The sequence below is a fragment of the Oncorhynchus masou genome, chromosome 15 (assembly GCF_036934945.1).
Source record: "Oncorhynchus masou masou isolate Uvic2021 chromosome 15, UVic_Omas_1.1, whole genome shotgun sequence".
Taxonomy (NCBI): domain Eukaryota; kingdom Metazoa; phylum Chordata; class Actinopteri; order Salmoniformes; family Salmonidae; genus Oncorhynchus; species Oncorhynchus masou.
Genome location: NC_088226.1, coordinates 39126563 through 39140102, shown reverse-complemented (window position 1 = coordinate 39140102; position 13540 = coordinate 39126563). Strand labels below are relative to the sequence as shown.

At 43.6% G+C, this 13540-nt stretch overlaps 1 protein-coding gene across 1 annotated transcript in view; it reads left to right on the top strand.

The window, feature by feature from the left end:
• The window catches only part of LOC135556850 (rho GTPase-activating protein 39-like), a gene marked incomplete at its 5' end in the record, with an annotated part of 50396 nt that overhangs the window by 31111 nt on the left and 5745 nt on the right, over positions 1–13540 (top strand). The window lies entirely within an intron of this gene.

Here is a 13540-nt window from a genome sequence, read left to right as displayed (position 1 = left end):
CACCTAAATTGGAACATAGTGGCTGTACAGTAACATGCTATACATGACGTCAGACCTCTGGCTCTGCTCTTCACAGCGCTGTATGGGTTTTGACTGACAGCCATTCCAAACTTGAGCACCGCGCACGACAAGAAGTTGCCTCCCATCCCTCCCTATAATTGGGCAACTTTTGCAAATGTTTTGTTGTCCGATTGAAGGGAAATGCTGTAAATTAAGATGACGTCGATGTATTTTGAAAGACGAGACGTTGAGCATTATAATAAATATCTCTTTGATGTCATACAAGCACACTTAAGTCCAAAAGTGCACTGTACATATCATAAAACTCATGTCATATACCGTGTCAACGTTTATGATCACTATGTTTGATATACAGTTAGAAGATGACTTTTTTTATTTATTTTTTACCAGGTAAGTCAGTTCAGAACAAATTCTTATTTGCAATGACGGCCTAGGAACAGTGTGTTAACTGCCTTGTTCAGGGGCAGAACGACAGATTTTTACCATGTCAGCTCGGGGATTCGATCGAGCAACCTTTCAGTTACTTACCCAACGCTCTAACTACTAGGTTACCTGCAGCCCCATGGTGTCATACCCTGGGTTGTTCTGAACAGAATGAGCCTATGTTTGTTTGTTGTGAAGGAGACTTGCCGCGGCACACGCACCTGAAAGGACACAATCCTATTCTCAACACAATTGCGGTCCGTTTCTCTGAATTGCCTTGTGAAAGCCTAGCGCTGTAAGATTGTATTTTATAACATGGCATGTTGGCAATAGAACAAGCTTTCAAATCGTGACCACCTGACCCAGATTGCGATTTATAATGGGCCATTTTTGGATTGGGTAAACAACAACAGTAATTGTGTGATGGCGGGGATGCAAGGTTGTGTTGAAACAACGACAAGTGTGCTTGCCCTAGTCCCTCAACGGCACAGCTCGGGGACCTCCAAAAACTACCTTACAGTTGAAGGCTCTTCTTTGAGTCACAAAAGTGCATTGAAATTGCTTAGGATGTTTGCACCCATTGGAGAGGTGTGTGGCCACTTGGAGACACCAGTTAGTCGTCTCACTCAAACCCTTGTCATTTTTTTTTGTCTGATGTTGCACCTTCCTCACATTTTCCAGGAATAGACTTATCATGTTACTGAATGTATCTGGAGTATTTTCAGTGTTCGTTATCGACAAATGTGGCAAAAAGTACAGGCAAACATAAAATCAACAGTGTAATATTCGGATTCAGTCTTGTGTCCGGTGAACTGTTGTATACACACATTTGGTCTAATAATTGTCCCCTTCTCCCCAAACTCTTCCTCTTTCAATTGCTACCATGGATATGCTTTGCATATTTCTTCTGTAGCAAACATTTCAATTTAGGCCAATTCCCAGGGATTAAGGGTTAAGAGTCTCATTAGGTCATTAACTAACATTTTCATAGGAATGTTCCCACGATGCACCAGTAGTGTTTCCAAGAGACTATTCCCTTAATGTCAAATAGAACTTACCCAGAACGTGGTTACCATGTTCTCAGATGTTAATGTCATAGACGCGTTTCATGGGAACGTCACATGAACATTCACGTGTCCAGTTTTCTGTGGGTTGGGAGGATATTCCATCCGTGTCCCACCAAACATACACAGAACATTGTTGCCATATTCTCAGAACATAAGAGGTGAATGTTCTAAACGCGTTTCGTGGGAACGTTGCAAAAACATTGTGTCCAGTTTTCTGTCGGTTAGGACAATATTCCATCAACGTCCCACCCCAAAACATTTCTAGACACGTTTCAGAGGAACGTTTATGTGTAAAAAAAAAAAAAGTTTTATAATTATGCATTACATATAACGTTGCCCAGACAATTAAGGCCCTGATTGGTGAACCACTGATCCAGTCATAGCTCTTTGTCTGTTGGCAAGGTTAGGGATGCTCACACACACAGTGCTTTAAGCATACAGTGTTTTCAGCTTACACATTTGACACACCTGATTATATTGTGTATGTTCATTTATACAGTACGTATTATTCAATATGTCTTCACTTGGGATTTGAACTCACAACCTCTCGGTTCACTGTACTCCAATCTCCCTGTCTGGTATCAGTCAATCTGATTATTCGCCCATCGTTGATTTGATTGTTTTCAGCGATTTGAGGGCTTTCTGTATAGTTGTCTCATGTTAGTGGGGCATATTAACCTGTTTTAATGTTACTCCTGGGTCACTATGATCAATAAAATGTTTCCTTGAGTGTAATTTCAACAGAGCTGAGATTTACTTCGAAGTGCATTCACCTTATTGCTTATACCTATCAAGTTGTTTCAGATCTACACAAGTGCCTAGGGAAAATGGGTTAGGGTTCCTTCTAGACAGGACCTAACTATACTGGCCCAATAAGCACACGCCCTGGAGATGTCCCTTATTGGTGCGGTGGTTAGGGCGTTTGTCATTGGTGCAGGTGGCCGAGGTTGAGAGGCCCACTAGGAGAGTGACCCTACTCTCACATTCTTATATGTTAATGCTCATTATTGCTGTTTTGAATTGCATTTATCAGATATTTTGATTGTTTATATGAACATTTCGTTATATAAAAAATTATTTGTTCTATCTTTGTTTATTACCATAATGTGTATAGAGTTCCTCTTTCACGCATTTCTGGAACTTTGGCTACCAGCTTTGTGCCTTTATCCATGACCTCCATACGCTTTTTCAGGTTTGATATGGTGCATCTGGATAAGGAGATCAATGCGGCCTTTGCAGAGTTTGCATTTGACTAAAATGCTGTTCTCTTTCTCCTCGATTAACTCAAAATAATGTGAGCATTTCCACAATGAAAAGGTTAAGCGTGGTAACACAGCTGCTATCTTTCTTTGATTTTCAGCTTTCCGAACCCCCCTTTTGGAAATGAGTTAGCCTACAGCTTGAATTCCGTTAGAGTGAGACAAGGCTTTAAAAATATAGGCCAATATAACGACAGTATAGATATACTTCTGAAAGTAATGTATGGGTTTCTTGAAAAAGTAACTGTAATCATTAAAATATTTGAAGACAGTAACTCGTTATATTACTCTGTTACTCATAAAAGTAATACAACTGTAAGTAATATATTACCCTCCAACATTGGTCCCAAGTTATTCTGTTGCAATTGGTTTATTTATCCACATTAAAACTTGGAGATGGAGCTCTGTGTTGTGTATTGTTCTGGTATAACTGGCATCATCATCGCTGAAATGTCAAATGTTAGAAAGTACAAGCATGCTACTGTAAATGTACACTTTTCTGATATTCTGAGAATTTGAAAACCATGTTCTGGGTATGTTTCTTTCAGAAGCAACACCACCACCTGGGGTAAGTTTTAGGAAGTTAGGAATGTTACAGATAGAAATGCAATGATGAGAGCTGATGCAGTTCCTTCTCAGAAAAATGTTCGTTCTACGTGATGCTCAGCTATCTAGAATTCTACCGATTCCCATCTTTCAATGAGAAACTCATTTTAATCAGATCAGATAGGTCTGTTGTAACTGTTTCCAAATAGTGACGTTAACCTATATTGCTGAAAATGTGAAAGTAGGATGCCTCTCCTAGCGGGTCTTGAACCCAAGCCATCAGTGACTTACACCCTAACCACTATCCCAATAAGGGTTATTGAGGGCATGTGCTTATTGGGCCAGTATAGTTAGGTCCTGTCTGGAAGAAACCCTAACCCCTTTTCCCTAGGCACTTGTGTAGAGCAGAAACAATTTGATTGGTGTAAGCAATAGGGTGAATGCACTTTGAAATAAATCTCAGCTCTGTTAAAATTACACTCAAGAAAATATTCAGGAGCATCATTAAAACAGGTTAACATGCCCTCACCAAAATTAGACAACGATACAGAAAGCCCTTCAATTGCCGAACTCAATGAGAGAATAGACAGATTAAATGATAACTAACACGGACATGGTGGTGTAGCAGTAAGATCTGAATACTATGAACCGAGAGTTTGTGAGTTCAAATCCCAGATGACGGCATGTTGAAAAATAATTACTGTATAAACGAGCATGCACAATGTAATCTTGTGTCAAATGTGTAAGTTGAAAACACTGTGTTAAAAGCACTGTGTGTGTGTGAGTACCCCTAAATCTTACCAACAGACAAGCACTGTGAATGGATCAGTGGTTGACCAATCATGTTCTTGGAAACAGTAACATGGTGCGATGTGTAATGAAACCTCTTTTTTGGGGGGGAGAAGGTTTCTTTGGGACCATCAGGCGACACGTCCTGACAACTGACACACAGTTGTGTTCATGCAACTTTCCCATGAAACGTGTCTGGAACATTAGCATTTTATATTTCTCGAACATGGAAACCATTTCCTGTGTTATGTTTGGTGTAACGTTGACGAAATATTATCTCAACCTTCAGAAAACTGAACACATGAATGTTCTTGCAACGTTCCATGAAACGCGTCTAGAACATAGAATGTTGTATATTCTGAGAACATTGTAACCACATTCTGGATAAGTTCTGTTTGAAATGTTCTCCTAATTTTAACACCAAAACATGCTAAAAAAAGATTCTCAGAAGGGATTTTCTATTATACAGTGCGTCCTGAAAGTATTCAGACCCCTTAACTTTTTCCACATTTTTTTACGTTAATCTTATTCGCAAAATTGATTAAATCGTGTTTTTTTACCCTGATCAATCTACACACAATACCCCATAATGACAAAGCAAAAACAGGTTTTTAGAAATTGTAGCACATTTATTGAAAAATAAATACTGAAATACCTTATTTACATACAGTTGAAGTCGGAGGTTTACATACACTTAGGTTGGAGTCATTAAAACTCGTTTTTCAACCACTTCACAAATTTCTTGTTAACAAAGTATAGTTTTGGCAAGTTGGTTAGGACATCTACTTTGTGCATGACACAAGTCATTTTTCCAACAATTGTTTACAGACAGATTATTTCAAGTCTGGTTCATCCTTTGGAGCAATTTCCAAATGCCTGAAGGTACCACGTTCATCTGTACAAACAATAGTATGCAAGTATAAACACCATGGGACCACGCAGCCGTCATACCGCTCAGAACGAAGACGTGTTCTGTCTCAGATGCTGGAGGAAACAGATACAGAAGTATCTATATCCACAGTAAAACGAGTCCTATATCGACATAACCTGAAAGACCACTCAGCAAGGGAGAAGCCACTGCTCCAAAACCGCCATAAAAAAGACAGAATGTGGTTTGCAACTGCACATGGGGACAAAGATCGTACTTTTTGGAGAAATGTCCTCTGGTCTGATGAAACAAAAATAGAACTGTTTGACCATAATGACCATCGTTATGTTTGGAGGAAAAAGGGGGAGGCTTGCAAGCAGAAGAACATCATCCCAACAGTGAAGCACGGGGGTGGCAGCATCATGTTGTGGGGCTGCTTTGCTGCAGAAGGGACTGGTGCACTTCACAAAATAGATGGCAACATGAGGGTGGAAAATTATGTGGATATATTGAAGCTCAAGACATCAGTCAGGTTGGTCGCAAATGGGTCTTCCAAATGGACAATGACCCCAAGCATACTTCCAAGTTGTGGCAAAATGGCTTAAGGACAACAAAGTCAAGGTATTGGAGTGGCCATCATAAAGCCCTGACCTCAATCCTATAGAAAATGTGTGGGCAGAACTGAAAAAGTGTGTGCGAGCGAGGAGGCCTACAAACCTGACTCAGTTACACCAGCTCTGTCAGGAGGAATGGGCCAAAATTCACCCAACTTATTGTGGGAAGCTTGTGGAAGGCTTTCTGAAATGTTTGACCCAAGTTAAACAATTTAAGGTAATGCTACCAAACACTAATGGAGTGCATATAAACTTCTGACCCACTGGGAATGTGATGAAAGAAATAAAATCTCAAATAAATCACTCTCCTATTATTCTGACATTTCACATTCTTAAAATAAATCTGATCTTAACTGACCTAGGACAGGGCATTTTTACTAGGATTAAATGTCAGGAATTGTGAAAAACTGAGTTTAAATGTATTTGGCTAAGGTGTATGTAAACTTCCGGCTTAAACTGTAAGTATTCAGACCCTTTGCTATGACATTTACATTTTACATTTAAGTAATTTAGCAGACGCTCTTATCCAGAGCGACTTACAAATTGGTGAATTCACCTTCTGACATCCAGTGGAACAGCCACTTTACAATAGTGCATCTAAATCATTAAGGGGGAGGGGGGGGGGGGTGAGAAGGATTACTTATCCTATCCTAGGTATTCCTTGAAGAGGAAGGTGTCTCCGGAAGGTGGTGATTGACTCCGCTGTCCTGGCGTCGTGAGGGAGTTTGTTCCACCATTGGGGGGCCAGAGCAGCGAACAGTTTTGACTGGGCTGAGCGGGAACTGTACTTCCTCAGTGGTAGGGAGGCGAGCAGGCCAGAGGTGGATGAACGCAGTGCCCTTGTTTGGGTGTAGGGCCTGATCAGAGCCTGGAGGTACTGCGGTGCCGTTCCCCTCACAGCTCCGTAGGCAAGCACCATGGTCTTGTAGCGGATGCGAGCTTCAACTGGAAGCCAGTGGAGAGAGCGGAGGAGCGGGGTGACGTGAGAGAACTTGGGAAGGTTGAACACCAGACGGGCTGCGGCGTTCTGGATGAGTTGAAGGGGTTTGATGGCACAGGCAGGGAGCCCAGCCAACAGCGAGTTGCAGTAATCCAGACGGGAGATGACAAGTGCCTGGATTAGGACCTGCGCCGCTTCCTGTGTGAGGCAGGGGCGTACTCTGCGGATGTTGTAGAGCATGAACCTACAGGAACGGGCCACCGCCTTGATGTTAGTTGAGAACGACAGGGTGTTGTCCAGGATCACGCCAAGGTTCTTAGCGCTCTGGGAGGAGGAAACAATGGAGTTGTCAACCGTGATGGCGAGATCATGGAACGGGCAGTCCTTCCCCGGGAGGAAGAGCAGCTCCGTCTTGCCGAGGTTCAGCTTGAGGTGGTGATCCGTCATCCACACTGATATGTCTGCCAGACATGCAGAGATGCGATTCGCCACCTGGTCATCAGAAGGGGGAAAGGAGAAGATTAATTGTGTGTCGTCTGCATAGCAATGATAGGAGAGACCATGTGAGGTTATGACAGAGCCAAGTGACTTGGTGTATAGCGAGAATAGGAGAGGGCCTAGAACAGAGCCCTGGGGGACACCAGTGGTGAGAGCGCGTGGCGAGGAGACAGATTCTCGCCACGCCACCTGGTAGGAGCGACCTGTCAGGTAGGACGCAAACCAAGCGTGGGCCGCGCCGGAGATGCCCAACTCGGAGAGGGTGGAGAGGAGGATCTGATGGTTCACAGTGTCGAAGGCAGCCGATAGGTCTAGAAGGATGAGAGCAGAGGAGAGAGAGTTAGCTTTAGCAGTGCGGAGCGCCTCCGTGATACAGAGAAGAGCAGTCTCAGTTGAATGACTAGTCTTGAAACCTGACTGATTTGGATCAAGAAGGTCATTCTGAGAGAGATAGTGGGAGAGCTGGCCAAGGACGGCACGTTCAAGAGTTTTGGAGAGAAAAGAAAGAAGGGATACTGGTCTGTAGTTGTTGACATCGGAGGGATCGAGTGTAGGTTTTTTCCAGAAGGGGTGCAACTCTCGCTCTCTTGAAGACGGAAGGGACGTAGCCAGCGGTCAGGGATGAGTTGATGAGCGAGGTGAGGTAAGGGAGAAGGTCTCCGGAAATGGTCTGGAGAAGAGAGGAGGGGATAGGGTCAAGCGGGCAGGTTGTTGGGCGGCCGGCCGTCACAAGAAGCGAGATTTCATCTGGAGAGAGAGGGGAGAAAGAGGTCAGAGCACAGGGTAGGGCAGTGTGAGCAGAACCAGCGGTGTCGTTTGACTTAGCAAACGAGGATCGGATGTCGTCGACCTTCTTTTCAAAATGGTTGACGAAGTCATCTGCAGAGAGGGAGGAGGGGGGGGAGGGGGAGGAGGATTCAGGAGGGAGGAGAAGGTGGCAAAGAGCTGCCTAGGGTTAGAGGCAGATGCTTGGAATTTAGAGTGGAAGAAAGTGGCTTTAGCAGCAGAGACAGAGGAGGAAAATATAGAGAGGAGGGAGTGAAAGGATGCCAGGTCCGCAGGGAGGCGAGTTTTCCTCCATTTCCGCTCGGCTGCCCGGAGCACTGTTCTGTGAGCTCGCAGTGAGTCGTCGAGCCACGGAGCGGGCTATGAGACTTGAAATTGAGCTCTTGTGCATTGTTTCCATTGATCATCCTTGAGATGTTTTTACAACTTGATTGGACTCCACCTGTGGTAAATTCAATTGACTGGACATGATTTGGAAAGGCACACACCTGTCTATATAAGGTCCCACAGTTGACGGTGCATGCCAGAGCAAGATCCAAGCCATGAGGTCAATGGAATTGTCCGTGAAGCATCAAGACAGGATTGTGTCGAAGCACAGATCTGGGGAAGGATACGAAAAAGTGTCTGCAGCATTGAAGGTCCAAAAAGAGCACAGTGACCTCCATCATTCTTAAATGGAAAAAGTTTGGAACTACCAAGACTCTTCCTACAGCTGACGATCCGGCAATTTGGGTGAGAAGGACCTTGGTCAGGGAGGTGACCGTTAACCCGATGGTCTCTCTGACAGAGCTCCAGAGTTCCTCTGTGGAGATGGGAGAACCTTCTAGAAGGACAACCATCTCTGCAGCACTTCACCAATCAGGCCTTTATGGTAGAGTGGCCAAATGGAAGCCACTCCTCAGTAAAAGGCACATGACTGTAGGGATGGGCGATATGGCCAAAATAACATATCATGGTAACATATGATGGTATTTCATGTTTTTGATTAATAGAAGTTCTACATTTGCTTTATGAGTAGTGTATGACCCTAGGGTTGCAACATATATTTTAAATGATTTCAATGGGTTGTTCTCCATTCAGATTGTTTTGTACTCTTCAATTCAACTTCCTGCATTTCCATCAATTTCTGCATTTCCTGCACTCATTTTAGATCCTTTCCACACTGCCACGATATGGGAAAAAATACTAGGCCTTATTTTTTTCTAAATGTTGCGATTCAGATCAAAACACTTGGGTGAAGATACTTTTACACAAGCAACATGCTGATTTAAGCCTCCACCAGTACTGGTATCAGGATGTATTAGCTAGCTATGTTTGCCCTGGCTCAGTTTACTAGGCAGATAACTAGCGTTTAGCATTAGTGGCTAACACGATTTAACATAACTTGCTAAGAAAATACAAACTAGCTGTTTGCAGATGTAAGAAACACAAACTGATATTGTAATTCTAGAACGCTTGTGGATTGATATTAAGATCAAAGTGAAAGCAACATTGTTGTCATCAACATTGTTACATGTGCTGCATTGACCATGCAGACTGAACCAAAGTGTCTCGTGGTCAAGGAACAACAAAGGAGCTCTTTGAGTGACAGGGGATGGGACTAGGTCTGTGTCGAAAGCGGCATGGAGAGAGAGAGAGCGGCGAGGGATGACTCAAGTAGAAGTAAACTATAAAAATGGACATTACACACAGAGTATCACATACCGTTAAAAAGGTAAAGTAAAAACCCAAACCAGTCCATGCATAAATACTGGTACGTAGTAAAATACGGTATACAGCCCAGCCCTACATGACAGCCGCTTGGAGTTTGCCAAAAGGCACCTAAAGGCCTCAGACCATGGAAACAAGATTCTCTGGTTTGATGAAATCAAGATTGAAGTCTTTGGCCTGAATGCCAAGCGTCATGTCCGGAAGAAACCTGGTACCATCCCTACAGTGAAGCATGGTGGTGGCAGCATCATGCTGTGGGGATGTTTTTCAGCAGCAGGGACTGGTAGACTAGTCAGTATTGAGGGAAAGATGAACGGAGCAAAGTACAGATTGATCCTTGATGAAAACCTGCTCTAGAGCACTCAGGACCTGAGACTGGGGCGAAGGTTCACCTTCCAACAGGACAACTACCCTAAGCACACAGCCAAGACAATGCAAGAGTGGCTTCGGGACAAGTCTCTGAATGCCCGTGAGTGGCCCAGCCAGAGCCCAGACTTGAACCTGAACAAACATATTTGAGGAGACCTGAAAATAACTGTTCAGCGACGCTCCCCATCCAACCTGACAAAGCTTGAGAGGACCTGCAGAGAAGAATAGGAGAAACTCCCCAAATACATGTGTGCCAAGCTTGTAGCGTCGTACCCAAGAAGACTCAGGGCTGTAATCGCTGGCAAAGGTGATTCAACAAAGTACTGTGTAAAGGGTCTGAATACTTATGTAAATGTGATATTTCAGTTAAAAAAATATGTTTTAAAAATGTTGCAAATAATTCCAGCGTGGGAATGAAAGGAATGTAGACACACCTTGAAGACAATAACCAGATGGTCCTGCTTGAATTGACCTTCTTAGATACAGATACAGCTACTCAACCGTTGCATTGATTGTTAAGAGGTTCCTTTGTCTTCTTCAACCTCGTGTTGCGTTTTGGGGTCACGAATAGTCGTGGACCTCGGCTGCAGTGCGGGGTCAACTTAGTCTGATATGTAAATTCTTAACTCACATGTTTAATACCCCTGGGTCACAAAGGGGCGTTTCCATCTTTATAGCAAGTTCTCTGGGGGGGTATCTAGTTACGAGGCAAGGTATGGATTTTACTCTGATCGAGTTTAGACAAATAAATTCACAGTTCATCTTTACTAAAACATCTTTGATTGGGATATTTTCTACACAACACACAGTATGTAAAAGTAATGTACATATTATGAAAACTCTTCAAAGTTACAATGTTATAATGTCATAATTTAACTTTTAATAACATTTTATTTCATATTCCCTCTATCGTTGTTACCGTCATTTTGTCTGATGAAATATATTGTCCCAAAGTCCATTTATTACATGTTACCGTTCTGAGGTAGATTCTCCATAGACCCACCATACATTTCAATCCTCCACACTGAGAGGACAAAGGATTCGTCTGCTGCTTTAAGATTTACAATGGGTGTGAGGTATCATAAACCCCACCCCCCAATAAATCCCTCTCCGCCTCTGCGGGAGTGAGAGAACCTGACCCGAACTGGCCAGTCATGACACACTGTACGGGTAACATTACAAAATGTACATTTTCAATTCAAGGGGCTTTATTGGCATGGGAAACATATGTTAACATTGCCAAAGCAAGTGGGGTAGATAATATACAAAAGTGAAATAAACAATTAAAATTAACAGTAAACATTACACATACAGAAGTTTCAAAAGAATAAAGACATTACAAATGTCATTATGTTTATATACAGTGTTGTAATGATGTACAAATGGTTAAAGTACAAAAGGGAAATACATTAGCCTAAATATGGGTTGTATTTACAATGATGTTTGTTCTTCACTAGTTGACCTTTTCTTGTGGCAACAGGTCACAAATCTTGCTGTAGTGATGGCACTCTGTCGTATTTCACCCAGTTTATCAAATCGGGTTTGTTTTTGAATTCTTTGTGGATCTGTGTAATCTGAGGGAAATATGTGTCTCTAATATGGTCATACATTGGGCAGGAGGTTAGAAAGTGCAGCTCAGTTTCCACCTCATTTTGTGGGCAGCGTGCACATAGCCTGTCTTCTCCTGAGAGCCAGGTCTGCCTACGGCGGCCTTTCTCAATAGCAAAGCTATGCTCACTGAGTCTGTACATAGTCAAAGCTTTCCTTAAGTTTGGGTCAGTCACAGTGGTTAGGTATTCTGCCACTGTGTACTCTCTGTTTAGGGCCAAATAGCATTCTAGTTTGCTCAGTTTTTTTTGTGAATTCTTTCCCATCTGTCAAGTAATTATCTTTTTGTTTTCTCGTGATTTGGTTGGGTCTAATTGTGTTGCTGTCTTGGGGCTCTGTGAGGTGTGTTTGTGTTTGTGAACAGAGCCCCAGGACCAGCTTGCTTAGGGGACTCTTCTCCAGGTTCATCTCTCTGTAGGCGATGGCTTTATGGAAGTTTTGGGAATCGCTTCCTTTTAGGTGGTTGTAGAATTTAACGGCTCTTTTCTGGATTTTAGCGGGTATCGGGCTAATTCTGCTCTGCATGCATTATTTGGTGTTCTACGTTGTACACAGAGGATCTTTTTTTTCAGAATTCTGCATGCAGTCTCAATTTGGTGTTTGTCCCATTTTGTGAATTCTTGGTTGGTGAGCAGACCCCAGACCAGACCTCACAACCATAAAGGGCAATGGGTTCTGTAACTGATTCAAGTATTTTTAGCTAGATCCTAATTGGTATGTTGAATTTGATGTTCCTTTTGATGGCATAGAATGCCCTTCTTGCCTTGTCTCTCAGATCGTTCACAGCTTTGTGGAAGTTAACTGTTGCGCTGATGTTTAGGCCAAGGCATGTATAGTTTTTTGTGTGCTCTAGGCCAACGATGTCTCAATGGAATTTATATGTGTGGTCCTGGTGACTGGACCTTTTTTGGAACACCATTATTTTGGTCTTACTGAGATTTATTGTCAGAGCCCAGGTCTAGCAGAATCTGTGCAGAATATATAGGTGCTGCTGTAGACCCTCCTTGGTTGGTGACAGAAGCACCAGATCATCAGCAAACAGTAGACATTTGACTTCAGATTCTAGTAGGGTGAGGCCGGGTGGTGCAGTCTTTTCTAGTGCCAATTCATTGATATATATGTTGAAGAGGGTGGGGCTTAAGCTGCATCCCTGTCTCACCCCACGGCCCTGTGGGAAGAAATGTGTGTGTTTTTTTGCCTATTTTATCTGCACACTTGTTGTTTGTGTCAATGGACTTTCTAATGTCGTATGTTTTTCCCCCAGAAAATGTCTCTCCCTATACTTTTTAGCTGGGTCTCTCTTTCTCACACAAGCACACACACACACACACACAAGCACACACACACACACACACACACATTTACATTTACATTTAAGTCATTTAGCAGACGCTCTTATCCAGAGCGACTTACAAATTGGTGAATTCACCTTCTGACATCCAGTGGAACAGCCACTTTACAATAGTGCATCTAAATCATTAAGGGGGAGGGGGGGTGAGAAGGATTACTTATCCTATCCTAGGTATTCCTTGAAGAGGTGGGGTTTCAGGTGTCTCCGGAAGGTGGTGATTGACTCCGCTGTCCTGGCGTCGTGAGGGAGTTTGTTCCACCATTGGGGGCCAGAGCAGCGAACAGTTTTGACTGGGCTGAGCGGGAACTGTACTTCCTCAGTGGTAGGGAGGCGAGCAGGCCAGAGGTGGATGAACGCAGTGCCCTTGTTTGGGTGTAGGGCCTGATCAGAGCCTGGAGGTACTGCGGTGCCGTTCCCCTCACAGCTCCGTAGGCAAGCAGCATGGTCTTGTAGCGGATGCGAGCTTCAACTGGAAGCCAGTGGAGAGAGCGGAGGAGCGGGGTGACGTGAGAGAACTTGGGAAGGTTGAACACCAGACGGGCTGCGGCGTTCTGGATGAGTTGTAGGGGTTTGATGGCACAGGCAGGGAGCCCAGCCAACAGCGAGTTGCAGTAATCCAGACGGGAGATGACAAGTGCCTGGATTAGGACCTGCGCCGCTTCCTGTGTGAGGCAGGGTCGTACTCTGCGGA